Source organism: Sminthopsis crassicaudata, chromosome 1, assembly GCF_048593235.1.
Source record: "Sminthopsis crassicaudata isolate SCR6 chromosome 1, ASM4859323v1, whole genome shotgun sequence".
NCBI lineage: Eukaryota > Metazoa > Chordata > Mammalia > Dasyuromorphia > Dasyuridae > Sminthopsis > Sminthopsis crassicaudata.
In genome coordinates, this window is record NC_133617.1 from 442,459,631 (window position 1) to 442,471,801 (window position 12,171).

The 12,171-nt window shown below is 34.6% G+C and overlaps 1 protein-coding gene across 1 annotated transcript in view; it reads right to left on the reverse strand.

The window, feature by feature from the left end:
• Positions 1-12,171, reverse strand: part of DOCK8 (dedicator of cytokinesis 8) — a 324,685-nt gene that overhangs the window by 235,588 nt on the left and 76,926 nt on the right.

The following is a 12,171-nucleotide window of genomic DNA, read 5'->3' on the forward strand; positions in this document are numbered from 1 at the left end:
AGAAGATCATGAAACCCTCTGGAATTTTTTATGATTTTAAAAAGTATTTTTATAATTCCTCCTGCAAGAGACACCATGGCATAGTGGACAGGAATCTAGCCCTGGAGTCAGGAATAGTTGGTGGTTCAAGCACAACCATTGCCCTATACTAACCATGTAGATATGTGCCCTGGACAGCTCCTTAAGAGAAGTTATCAAACTGCTTCAAGGGGATTTCCGCATTAGGAGTTCCTTACACAGGTGAATGTACAGATCCCAACTTCCTTGACTTCCCCAGCCAAACCTCTAATTCCAAATATCTCCTATCAAGTTCTTACTAAGGTCATGTTTACTCACACAAAGGAAACTGGAGCAAAGGCAAGACTATTTCAGCCTCTATATTTTAGGCAAAAATGTTTCTTTTGACCTTAGTTCTCCATTTCACGTTGTAAAAACAGAGCAAGCTTTCACCCTGGGATTATGGGCTCATAAATCTGCACCTAGAGAGGCAGCTTGGCTTTGTGGATAATTAATTGGGCTTGGTGTCAAGAAGATCTGGGCTCAAATCCTACCTGACTTTTACTAGCTGGACAAGTCACATTAGCTTCTAAGACGCAGTTTTCTTACCTATAATATGAGAAGGTTGAATTGGATGCCAATAAAGTTCCTTCCACTTCTAAATCTATGATCTAACACAACCATTTAAAAGATGAGGAAAATGAATCCTAGATAAATTACTTGCCTAAGATAACACAGATTGTATATGGAAAAATTAGGATTTAAATTCTGAGCATTTGGCTCCAAATCTGATACTTTCTCCACTATATCACAGCTTTCTCCTAAATGCCACAGTGAAGCAGGGTCAAATTAGTCCCTCTTATTTATTTTTTAATATTTATTTATTTACTTATCCATTCATTCATTCATTTAGTTAGTTATTTTGAGGCAATCAGGGTTAAGTTACTTGTCCAGGATCAAGTAAGTGTCTTTCTAGTAAGTGTCAAGAGTCTGAAGCTGGATTTGAACTCAGGTCCTCTTGAATCTAAGGCCAATGCTCTGCAAATCTTAAAAAAAAAGGATTTACTTATATGAAGCATGTTAAGTCTTTTATGGTCATTGTAGCCTTTAATGCATTTTTCTTGCTCTTCTTAAAAAGTATCTTAGTGAACTGAAACAGGAAAGGATGCTAGCCAAAGTCACTAACCGTGGTGGTCTGGAAGCCAGTCAAAAGTAGAGAATAAAAATTCTACTCCTCAGAACTCAGCTCTTAATGAGCCTAAATGAACCCAGAACACTAAGAAAATCCTCATGAAGCATGCCAATCATGTGAGCAGATTACACTTATATTATGAAACAAGGCAGCATCAGGGAAACAGCAGCAATGGAGAAAGGGCACTGGTGTAAAGTGACTGGGAATTTGTAATTCCTTTGCTTTAAACAAAAATATCATGCTAACAAAGGACAGAGTCAATGACAGTCAAGGAGAGACTCATCCAATGTAAGCAGTAACTGAAAAGATAGTACAGTTCCCATGTTACTTGGATGGGAATGAGCCAGAGAATGAGCCAGACAAGTGAAGGACTCCTCCCAAAATGCATCTGGGATGTTTATCCATGTCAGAGGCATGTTTGACATGAAGTTTATATTAATAAATAACAATTTGTAGCTATTGATTGGAGGCCTATTATTTCCTCAAGACAATTTCTTAATAATTTAATCATTCTCTGTTGAAACTAATAGCTAAAATATGGTTAAATACAAACATAAATGTTTTCTCATCAACTCATTATTAGAAAACCAGATTTTAAAACAGACCACCAAATAATCATTTTTATCACTTATTAGCATAATTCAAATTCTAATAACTAATAACAAGGAAGGGACATAGCCCTAATTTCAAGACCAAGTTTCATTGTGAGGGAGTTGTACATATGTATAAATGCCTTCTAAACAAATAGTAGTGTAGAAAATAAGTTACAATGTTTCTTTTATATCCTAAGTCTTTAACATCTCAGCTAAACAGAAAAAAAAGAAATCACACCAAAAATAAGGCTATATGAAGATAAGCACAGAAATAAAAGAAAATACTTTTGAATTATTTTTTCATCTAAAATATATATAACTTTTGCACCATCTGTATATTAACCACCACATAAATGCATTTAGTTAAAATTTGTATTTCTGAATGAGAATTTGCTAGCACTGAAGCAATTCTGAAAACTTCCAGCTTTCAATTACCTTTGAGGTATGTATGTGGGTTTATATGTGTACGTAGGTACGTGTGTCTCTACTTAGAATGGAAGGTCTTTAAATGCAGGAACTATTTTTATCTTTACTCAGTGCTTAGCACAAAGCCAAGCATATAGTAAGAACTTAATAAATGTTTGTTGATTGGTTGGTTGATTACCTACACTAATCTTAAGGAAATAGACATTTAGTCATCTGGAACATAATGGAAGCCTTTCTAATGGGGATTGAGCTCTACTGACATGGTCTTTGAAAACTTAAGGTGAATTCCCAATATTGTTTATTGGAGCACGATTTTTTTTTTCTTTTTACAGATTCAACCAGATTACATATGAACTTATAAAAAAATATTTAAGTGCCAGGCACTACTGGGGACACAAATATAAGCAAAAAAGATAGTCTTTACCCTTATGGAAGGGGAACACAATATATAAAGGGGAGCTAGAAAAGAGATAGGTAGGATTTAGAAATGGGGGAGGAAATAACCTGGCAGCCTGGTTCCAGGAAAAATATGGCAAAAGTTCGCCCATCAGAGCCCAGAATCCCAGGGGCAGAGTCCATTGGTAGAATATCCAGGTAGTGTAGGTGGTATGATTTAGTAACGACCAGAAAATGACATGAAGACCTAGTTTGGGGCAACATGATAAAGTCTCACTTCTTACAACTCAAAGTGAAGAATTATAGATTAAAATCCTGGCTCTGTTTGTTGGGCTTATGTGACCTTCAGTAAGTCACAATCTTTCTGGTTCTTCATTCCTAAAATGGGGTAGGTTGGACTTGACTCACTAGGTACTTTCTGGTTCTAAATCTGTGATTCCTGATGCATTACATATCTTGGGGGGAGTTCAAGGCACAAGAGAGGCTCTGATTTGATATCCCCAATATAAATCTTTTTATTAAGAAGAAAACTGAGGCACATGCAGCCAGCTGCTTGTTGTCAAATTCATCCATCCATTTCCTCCATCTTAAAAAACCAGCCAAACAGCAGACAAATATAATAAACATGGTTTTGCCACAATAATCCAGACTCTGCCTTTCCTCTGTCTGTCACCTAGGTGACACCTGATGAAATCCTTTTCTTGTTCTGTTGTTCAAGAAACCTTTTGTTCAAGGTCATAGAGTTGTTCCTCATGCATATAATAGAAGAGGGGCTAGATATCAGGTCTCCTATCTTCCCCATTGTATAATGAAGTTCATAGAGATAGTAGAATTTGGATAAGTATGGATACAACTCTATATAACCCTTGAAATCCTCCAGGATTCAAATCTGGAGTATTTGCCTAAGGGAATGGTGGAGAGAATGATGACAACACTGCATCTGGGAATTGAAGATGGGGGGTGAAGTTGGCACAAGAGGTTGGAAGAAGAGAAACATTTTTCTTCATTCAGTGAACATTTATTAAGTATGTGTGACTTTCGTCACTGTGCTAAGTGTTGAGTATACAAAAAAGAGGAAAGAGGCCCTGTTAAGGAACTCACAATCAAACAAGCAAATACATATGTACAAATAAGTGAAATATAGTATAAAATAGGAAATATTTAACAGAATGAAGACACTAGAATTAAGAGGGATTGGGAAAGACTTTCTATAGACTATGAGGTTTTGGGGGGTTTTTTTGGAGACAATCCAAAGAAAATTACTTGTTGAGGATCATGCAGCTCATAAGTTCCTAAGACTATTTTGAACTCAAAAAAATGAGGCTTCTTGATTCTAAGCCTGGTACACTACTCACTCTATCACCTTGCCAACCCTATAACAAAAGCAACAAATAATAGTAACAAGGGAAAGGCTGTAATGTATCCACAAGGACTGCATCTCCTTGGTTCTTTCTCCTATTAACCAGCTGGTATGAAACTTATATATTGATTTAGACCTTAATTTTTTATCCTGTCACTGCTTGTCAAGTTAATAAAAATGCATCATTCTTTGAAAGACAAATATTCAAAGGGCAACTGATTCAGAACCAGATCACATTTATCAATTTGTTCACTATATAAATTATCCTGTATTACAAAGAACATATTTTTAATTGCACGTGGAGTCCAAATAAAGAGCATTAATGGAAGCTTTCCAAAATAGAAGACAATATTTGTGACAATTATTACATGAAAATCATAGTTCTTATCACTACAATTTTTTTTAATGAATTTCCAATACATGCCATTTGATATACTTTCATTATAATGAAATAGTTCTGTTTCAGGAGACATTCTTCCCATTCTGTTTTAAAGGGCTTATGCACTCACAGACTTGAAACCCTTTTAGTTCTAGAACAGGTTTTCTTAACTAGGGATGCATGGATTTTCTTCTCATCAAGGAGTTTTAAGTTTGAATTCAAGGATCTGTAAAGTTGCATTTTAAATTTATTTTATTTTGTAATTGAAGTTTTTTTATTTTCAAAACATAAGCAAGGGTAATTTTTTCAACACTTGAAAAACTTTGTTCCAATTTTTTCCCTTTTTCTCCCCACCCCTAGATGGCATGTAATCCAATATAGTTAAACAAGGTAAAATATATATGTTAATTCCAAAATAGACATACATATTTACACAATTATCTTGTAAAAATTATTTTTAATATTTTGGTAGCTATACTTCAGAATAAATGATTTATTTTCATAAAACTATGTATTTTCTTTTTTCCACATTTTTTTCTCCCCCTGAGGCTGGGGTTAAGTGACTTGCCCAGGGTCATACAGCTAGGAAGTGGTAAGTGTCTGAGACCAGATTTGAACTCGGTCTTCCTAAATTCAAGGCTGGTGCTCTATCTACTGCACCACCTAGCTGCCCCTGTATTTTCTTTTTTGATGAAACAGGCTTCTAGCACACACAAAAAAAGGCTAAGAACCCCTGCTGTAGGAAATGTAGATTATAATTTTTATACATTTTTCTATATGTAAAATATATAATAATTATTGTATATTAGTAATTATAACCCATCTTATTACATTAGGCTATAAATTCTGACCTCTGCTGTCCTACAGTATTCTCTTTTGTCCTTTCTCACCTTTATTTATTTGAGAATATTTTTAGAAATTAATATTGTCATTTTAATTGGGAGAACACATTTGTAGATAAATGACTAGCATTATTCCATAATCTAGGGCCTATTTGCTGGAGCAAAGGCAGTTAAGTATTACTGAAAAATCATAGTTTCCAAGAGAAGAAAAGCAAAAGTCACTGAACTCTATTTTGGCCAAACTTCAAGTGAAATATTTTGTGTAGTTTTGGGTAAAGCATTTAGGGAGGACAATGATAATTTGCCGAGCAGCAAAGGAAGGAGGAAGAAACAGAAATCTCCTAAATGGAAATGGTATGAGAGAAGAAAAGGAACAATGGGGTGGGAATAGGATGAAACCCTTCCCAAGGTGAGGAATAAGGCTCCTCCAACAAATAATGTTTCCTAGTGATATAATGATTGGTGTATACTCAGTGTGGAACATATAAGCAGGGACTGAGAGCCACAGAGGAGAAGCTCTCAGGGCCAGAGAAGACAAGTGCACTAAAAGCTCTCAGAGACTGAGACAAATTCATTCCATCATACACCTTTGTGGTGGCTGGAGGCTGAAGGACAAACCTTTGGATTTGGAGAGATTCAGAGGGCAGAGAAGACAGGGGTGGAACCAAGGAGAGAGGTAGGCCTCTAAGAAAACTAGCTGAGCCCCAAGTGAAGGAGATAGGACTTTGAAAGAGACCTCCCAGAGACCTCCAAAAAAAATGAAACAGAGAACATTACACTAGACCGTGAAGATAGGATGGTCTGCTTACTTACAAGGGTCCCAGTTACAGAATCAGTTTTTCAGTCTAATGAAGACTGACTAGTGCCTTTCTTAACTCCCAAGAATACAGACTGAGTCCACCTGGGAGGACAAATAACACATTGTTTCAGCTGGAGGAGGGAAGCGGGAGAAGAGGGGTATTTTGTCCTTGATTTATTCAGTTCCTCTTGCATATTCTGGTCCAGTGTTTCTATAAAGTATCATAACTAAAAAAAAAAAAAAAACAACAACAACAAGTTCCAGGGACTTTAATTGTACACAAAAGTCCTATTCTGATGTCTCTTCATGAGGTGGAGAGTATTGCAGGTTCTAAAAAGCTATCCAGGCAAAGTGCAACTTCTTGTAGGTTCTACCTATTTGGAAAGATTTCGAGTAGGGTTCTCATAAACTCTGCCTGTTATCAAAGGATCAGCTTTTTTGGGTCAGTGGAGGCTTATCATCACCAAGTGAAATAATTCAGGGATATTGGAGTCCATCTAATTAAAAAAAAAAATTAAGGGACAGTTAGATAAAGCACTGGCTCTGGAGTGAGGGAGACTCCAGAGTTCAAATCTGGCCTCACACATTTATTAGCTGAGTAACTTTGGGCAAATCACTTAACTCCAATTGCCTCAAAAGAAAAAAAAAAAAAAAGAAAAGAAAAGAAAACATACTCAGTTTTAAGCAGTCTTCTTGCCTTTCTACAGTGAAAGTGGCAGAATGGTAACTAAAGAGAATAGAAGATATTGAGATTCACAGTTTTGAGACCAACTATAAATGTTCTCTTATTTTTTATATTCTTAATTTGAACTTCTTATTCAATAGCTCAAAGACAATATCACAAGCGAAAATATCATATAGAAGTTTAACTGATACTAAGCCGCAAGGAGGCCAAAAGAGCCTGGAAACCACCTCAGCCAGTTACTAGGGAAACCAAACTATGTCAATATTGACATTTTCACTAAAAATGAGATGAGAAGACATGAGGAAGTTGTAGCCAAGTGGAAAGATGACTCACAGAACCATTCTGGAGAGAAAAATAAAGGTGTTAGCTTCTTCATGTATCTAAAAAATGTAAATTTAAAACCATATACATTATTTTGTTAAATTTGTTCATATTACATTGCTATGCTTAGCAACATAACTAAAGGTGACAATGATGAGATATTATAGTTCTATATCAACACCTGTTGCAGGGGATGAAAAACTAGAAAAAAAAATCTCAAGAATTTTACTAAAAGAAGTAAGAATATAAAGGAAACAAATGAAAATGTTCAAAAATTATAAAATACACAAACCACAGAATATAAAATAGAGATCTCAAATAATTCAATTTCAGGAAAAGAAATTAGAACTACATATAAAGGAACTACCAAATGAAACTTTAGTTCCAATGAAATGACAACAGAATTCTATCAAACTTTTAAACAATGATCAGTACCAACATCATATAGACTATTCTGAAATATTGAGAAAGATTCCTTTAATAAGATAAATATAGTCCCAATGTCAAAATTATGGAAAGAAAAAACACAGAACTTATAAGCCAATATCATTTGTGAGTATCAATTAAAAATTTTTAAATTAAATCGTGTTAAATTACAATACATCCTTTCCTCCTCATCTTGCAAGCAAATAGATTATAAAACATGCCCACACACATTATCAGCCTTTCTATATATTATTAACAAAAGATTTTTCCTATCAAGGAAAAAAGAAAATATAATTTTATAACATTCAAAAAATATCTGGCAGTTAATTTAGACCTTATACAAAAACAACCACAAAATGCTCTTTACAGAAATAGAGGAAGATTTAAAAAAATTTTTAAATGTTCAAGTCTTTTCTGAATTCATTTCATTCTCCCCACAGTAGCCAAATTGATATTCCTAAAGCAGTTATCGTTCAGTGACCCCTTGTGGGCTTGTTTTCTTGGCAAAGATCCTGGAGTAATTCGCTTTTTTTTTTCTCCAGTTCATTCTATAGATGAGGAAACTGAGGCAAACAGGGTCAAGTGACTAACTTAAAAGACACACAGCTAGGAAGTGTCTCAAAAGCCTAGATTTGAAGCCTTCCTCAATCCAGGTCCTTCACTTTTATCTACCACATCACCTAGCTGCTCATAGGCAGACAAACTGGGGACAGAGGTCATCATAAGAGCTAAAATAAGCAATTTGATGAATATGAAGAACTCATAAATCTGGGAAGACTTGTATACATTGATGAAAAAGGAAGTAAACCAAACTGAGAGAAAATGTTATGCAATGAATATAATAATGTAAAGGAAAACAATATCAAAAGACATCAGAACTCTAGTCAACCTTGGTTGTAGAAGTTTAATGGTGAAACATTAGTCCCTACTCTTGGCATAGTTTACAAAAGAGTTTTGTGGTTTACAAAAGAGAAACAAGTAATACATACTATCAGTTGGAGCTAATGTATAAGCATGTCTGACTAAGCTATATCTCTTTGTTACAAAGGAGAATTAGAGGTGGTGGAGCTAAGGAGCAGAAGATGGGAGAGATGTCATTATGGGAAAGTGATAAAGATGGAAAAAAATCATTGATTAAAAGAACACTGGATTACTACTCTCAGGACCTGCTTTCTAAACCCTGCCACTCTGACCTTTAAAAAATTATTTAACTTCCATGAGCTTCAATTTCCTCACCTATAAATTGAGGGGATTGTACTAAATGAACTAAGGCATTCTCAGTGGATAGTCTACAGAGCCCTTGAAACTGAAAGATTGTTGCAAGGGACTAATTTCATTAGATGAGTCAGTAATGCAAATAATTAAACATGCCTCTTATAAATTGAATAAAAAATGTTACAGAAACTTACTGGTATGAATTTTCCAGTGTGTGTATATGCTGTTGACATGAATAAAACACATTCATCTAACTTTCTGTCATGTATTTTCTCAATCAATGAAAGTAATAATATATCAAGTAATATATCAAATATATCAAAAGAAGGCTGGGAACCACTGGACTAGATGGTCCTTGGAGTCTCTTCTGAATTTAAATCTAAATCCTAAATCCTCATTAATTAATCCAAGAAAAAGGACGCATTATTAAAGAATTTGGATATGTGTGTTATTTTCAAAATAGAAGGTACATGAGTGGCTACTGAGCTAAGGTCAAAATCCCCTTGGTTCTATTTCCCAGTGGCTCCAAAGTTGCAAAGAAAAATTAAGCATTCTCTGCTCCTTTGCTTCATTTACATGGGGTAAAGGAACTTTTTTTTTTTTTTTTTAATGAAATAACCAATTTGTGTTGGAGGGACCTGAATTCTAGAAGATCCCCCCAAATAGAAAGAAGTTATATTTATGGTGACTTGACTAATAAGAAAGCTGTGTTAGTTAAAATAAATAAATAAATAAATCAAATAACAGCCTCTGGACAGCTATACATTTTGCTGTTCCTGAGTTAGGTAAAGGAATAGAAGCAATATAATTTTGAAGCTGTAGCCATGATGGGGGGAAAAGTTAGTTATCATGATGGCCATTTGTGAAACTGTTCTAATAAAAGTCAAGGATAGAGAAATGCCCCTTGTCCTAACCTGGAATAAACAAAGAATGGAAGCAATAAAGCAGGAACCTTTTCATGGCAAAAAGAATACATAAGTAAATTAAAATCCTCTGGAGACTGCAAATTTTCTTTAGTCTTTTTGCAGCTTCTAATGCATTTTCTGTAGGAAATTAAGTACTATATCACTTGGTTTGTGTTGGGAAAAAATATGTTCTCTTCCAAACATAAAGCCTGTCAGAATGATGATTTAGGAGTCCCTAAAAAGAACATTCACGTTTTTTATATTTAGCAAATTCAATAAATATAGATCTCTCCTGATATAAACAAAATTCAATTAAATGAATAGTTATTAAGTATCATATAGGTGGGAATACAGAGTCATGTTTCCATTAAATAATAAGCTATTTGAGACCATGGACTGGGGTTTTTTTGTGTGCATTTTGTGTGTATGTTGTTGTTATTGTTGTTTTGCTTCTTTTTCTATCCCAGCTCTTAGCACAGGACCTAGTATTGGGTAGATACTTAAGAAATACTTACTGATTAATTAATGCTTTATACCCTATCCATTCCTTGCCTAGGCCATCTCCTTACCTCCCTCACTACCAGCAATGGTACCTTCTTCTCTGCACACTTCCCCAATAATTTTTAAAAAACATTACTTCTTTGGTCACTTCTCCTCTATTTGTATCGTCTTCTTTTATTATGAGGTAATTTCTTTGAGAGCATAGATTGTCTCTTCTTAAATCTTTTTATCCCCATCACTTCGTATAGTTCTTGGTATATAGTAATTTTTTTTTCCTGAGGCAATTGGGGTTAAGTGACTTGCCCAGGGTCACACAGCTAGGGAGGGTTGAATGTCTGAGGCCAGATTTAAACTCAAGTCCTTCTGACTTCAGAAGGTGCTCTAATCATCTTTTTTTTTTTTTTTTTCATTCATTCAGACCAAAATGAAATAGACTTTGCCTCCAAGGAATCTGCATTCTAAAAGGCAGCAGAAGGTACATTTGTACAGAAATAAGTTAGGCTGTGCCAGGAGAGATTCATCTTAGTGAAACTTTGTTCTACTTATACTACAAGGATGTGGGGAAAATGTTATTAAAGTTCTTTGCCAACTAGCATTGGTCATATGGCATAATTACCACCACAGAACATACTTTTGCAGGCTTAAATCTGCAGAAGGAATGAGTCTAGTTAATATTTAACATTTTTATATATATATATATATATATATACATATATATATGTATATATATAAACATTTTATTTATGTACACATATACACAATACATATGCATTCCTCCATATATAGATATATATAGGTATATATATCTATATATAGATATATATAGGTATATATATCTATATATCTTCAGTTCTTTATATTTACAGAGTATTTTTCACATTCAAATTGTATCATATATCAAAAGTTAGTTAATCCAAGTACATTCAAATTGAATACAACTCATCCCCAAATGAGATTTAAAAGCATGGATATCTCACTCTGACTTAAAGGTGCTTTGGTTTAGGAGAAAAGACTTAGTAATTTCTCTGTTTTCATTACAATTTGTAGTTCAGAAACAGAGTGGGGGGGATGCAAAACTAACGTGCTAACAATTTTTTGAGAGAGCAGTTAAGTCTTCCTGTCTACATACATTTTTCAGTTCTACTCATTTCATTAAAGAGACAACAGTAAAATTAATCATCTAACAAGATAGCAACAAATCACTTCAATAAAACATACCTTGGAAAGATACACAGTTAAGAGACGGACAAATTGTGAGAGGAGGCAAAATGGCGACCACAGGAAACAGAATTTAACTTAAGGTTGCAAAACTTCTAAGAGCAGAAGCAAGTTCAACGTAACAAGTGGAGGGGGAAAAAAAAGAATCTCCTAAAGATAACCACAAGGCACAAAATAGTACCATAGCACTTCAGATGAGGAAGTAACTAAATTGATGGCCCTGTAACAAGGGAAGTAAATGAATGCTTGCTTCCAATGCTCATTACTAGCAACACGGTCCTTTTTAAGACTTATACATTCTGTAGATTGTTGACATTTATTAATTACATTGTTGATTTAATTATTGTTTGATCCTTACAATAACCTGCAAGGTAGGTGCTATTATAATCTTCATTTTACAGTTGAGGGAACTGTGGGCAGACAGTGGTTAAATAATTTGCTCAGTATCACACAGTCTCTAAGAGTCTGAGACTGCATTTCAATCTGATTCCAGATTCAGCAGTCTATCCCAGTTTAAATTGATAAGAGGGGGATTAGACTTGTTATTTTTCTCTCCAGAGGCTTGTTAAGGACAAAAAAATTCAGAGCTTTCCAAAAGCAAAAAATAGTCTGCTACTAGTAATGGTGGGTTTCCCTTCCTTAGAGATCTTCATGGAAAAGATGTATGATCTTTCTCCTGTGGTAGAGTGAGGATTCCTTTTTTGCTAGGGAGCTGGATTAAATAAGTCTCCTCCAAACCTCAAGTTCTGTGAGCCATTTTACGAGGATTCTTTGAATTAGTATGATAGTTGCATGAGGCTGGAGTTGGAGTAGCATCAGGAACCTTAGTGTAGATGAAGTTAGTCTGTCACTAAGTATTTATTACATATCTACTGTACTGAATCACTGTGTAGAGTCCTGGGATACAAGGAAAGGC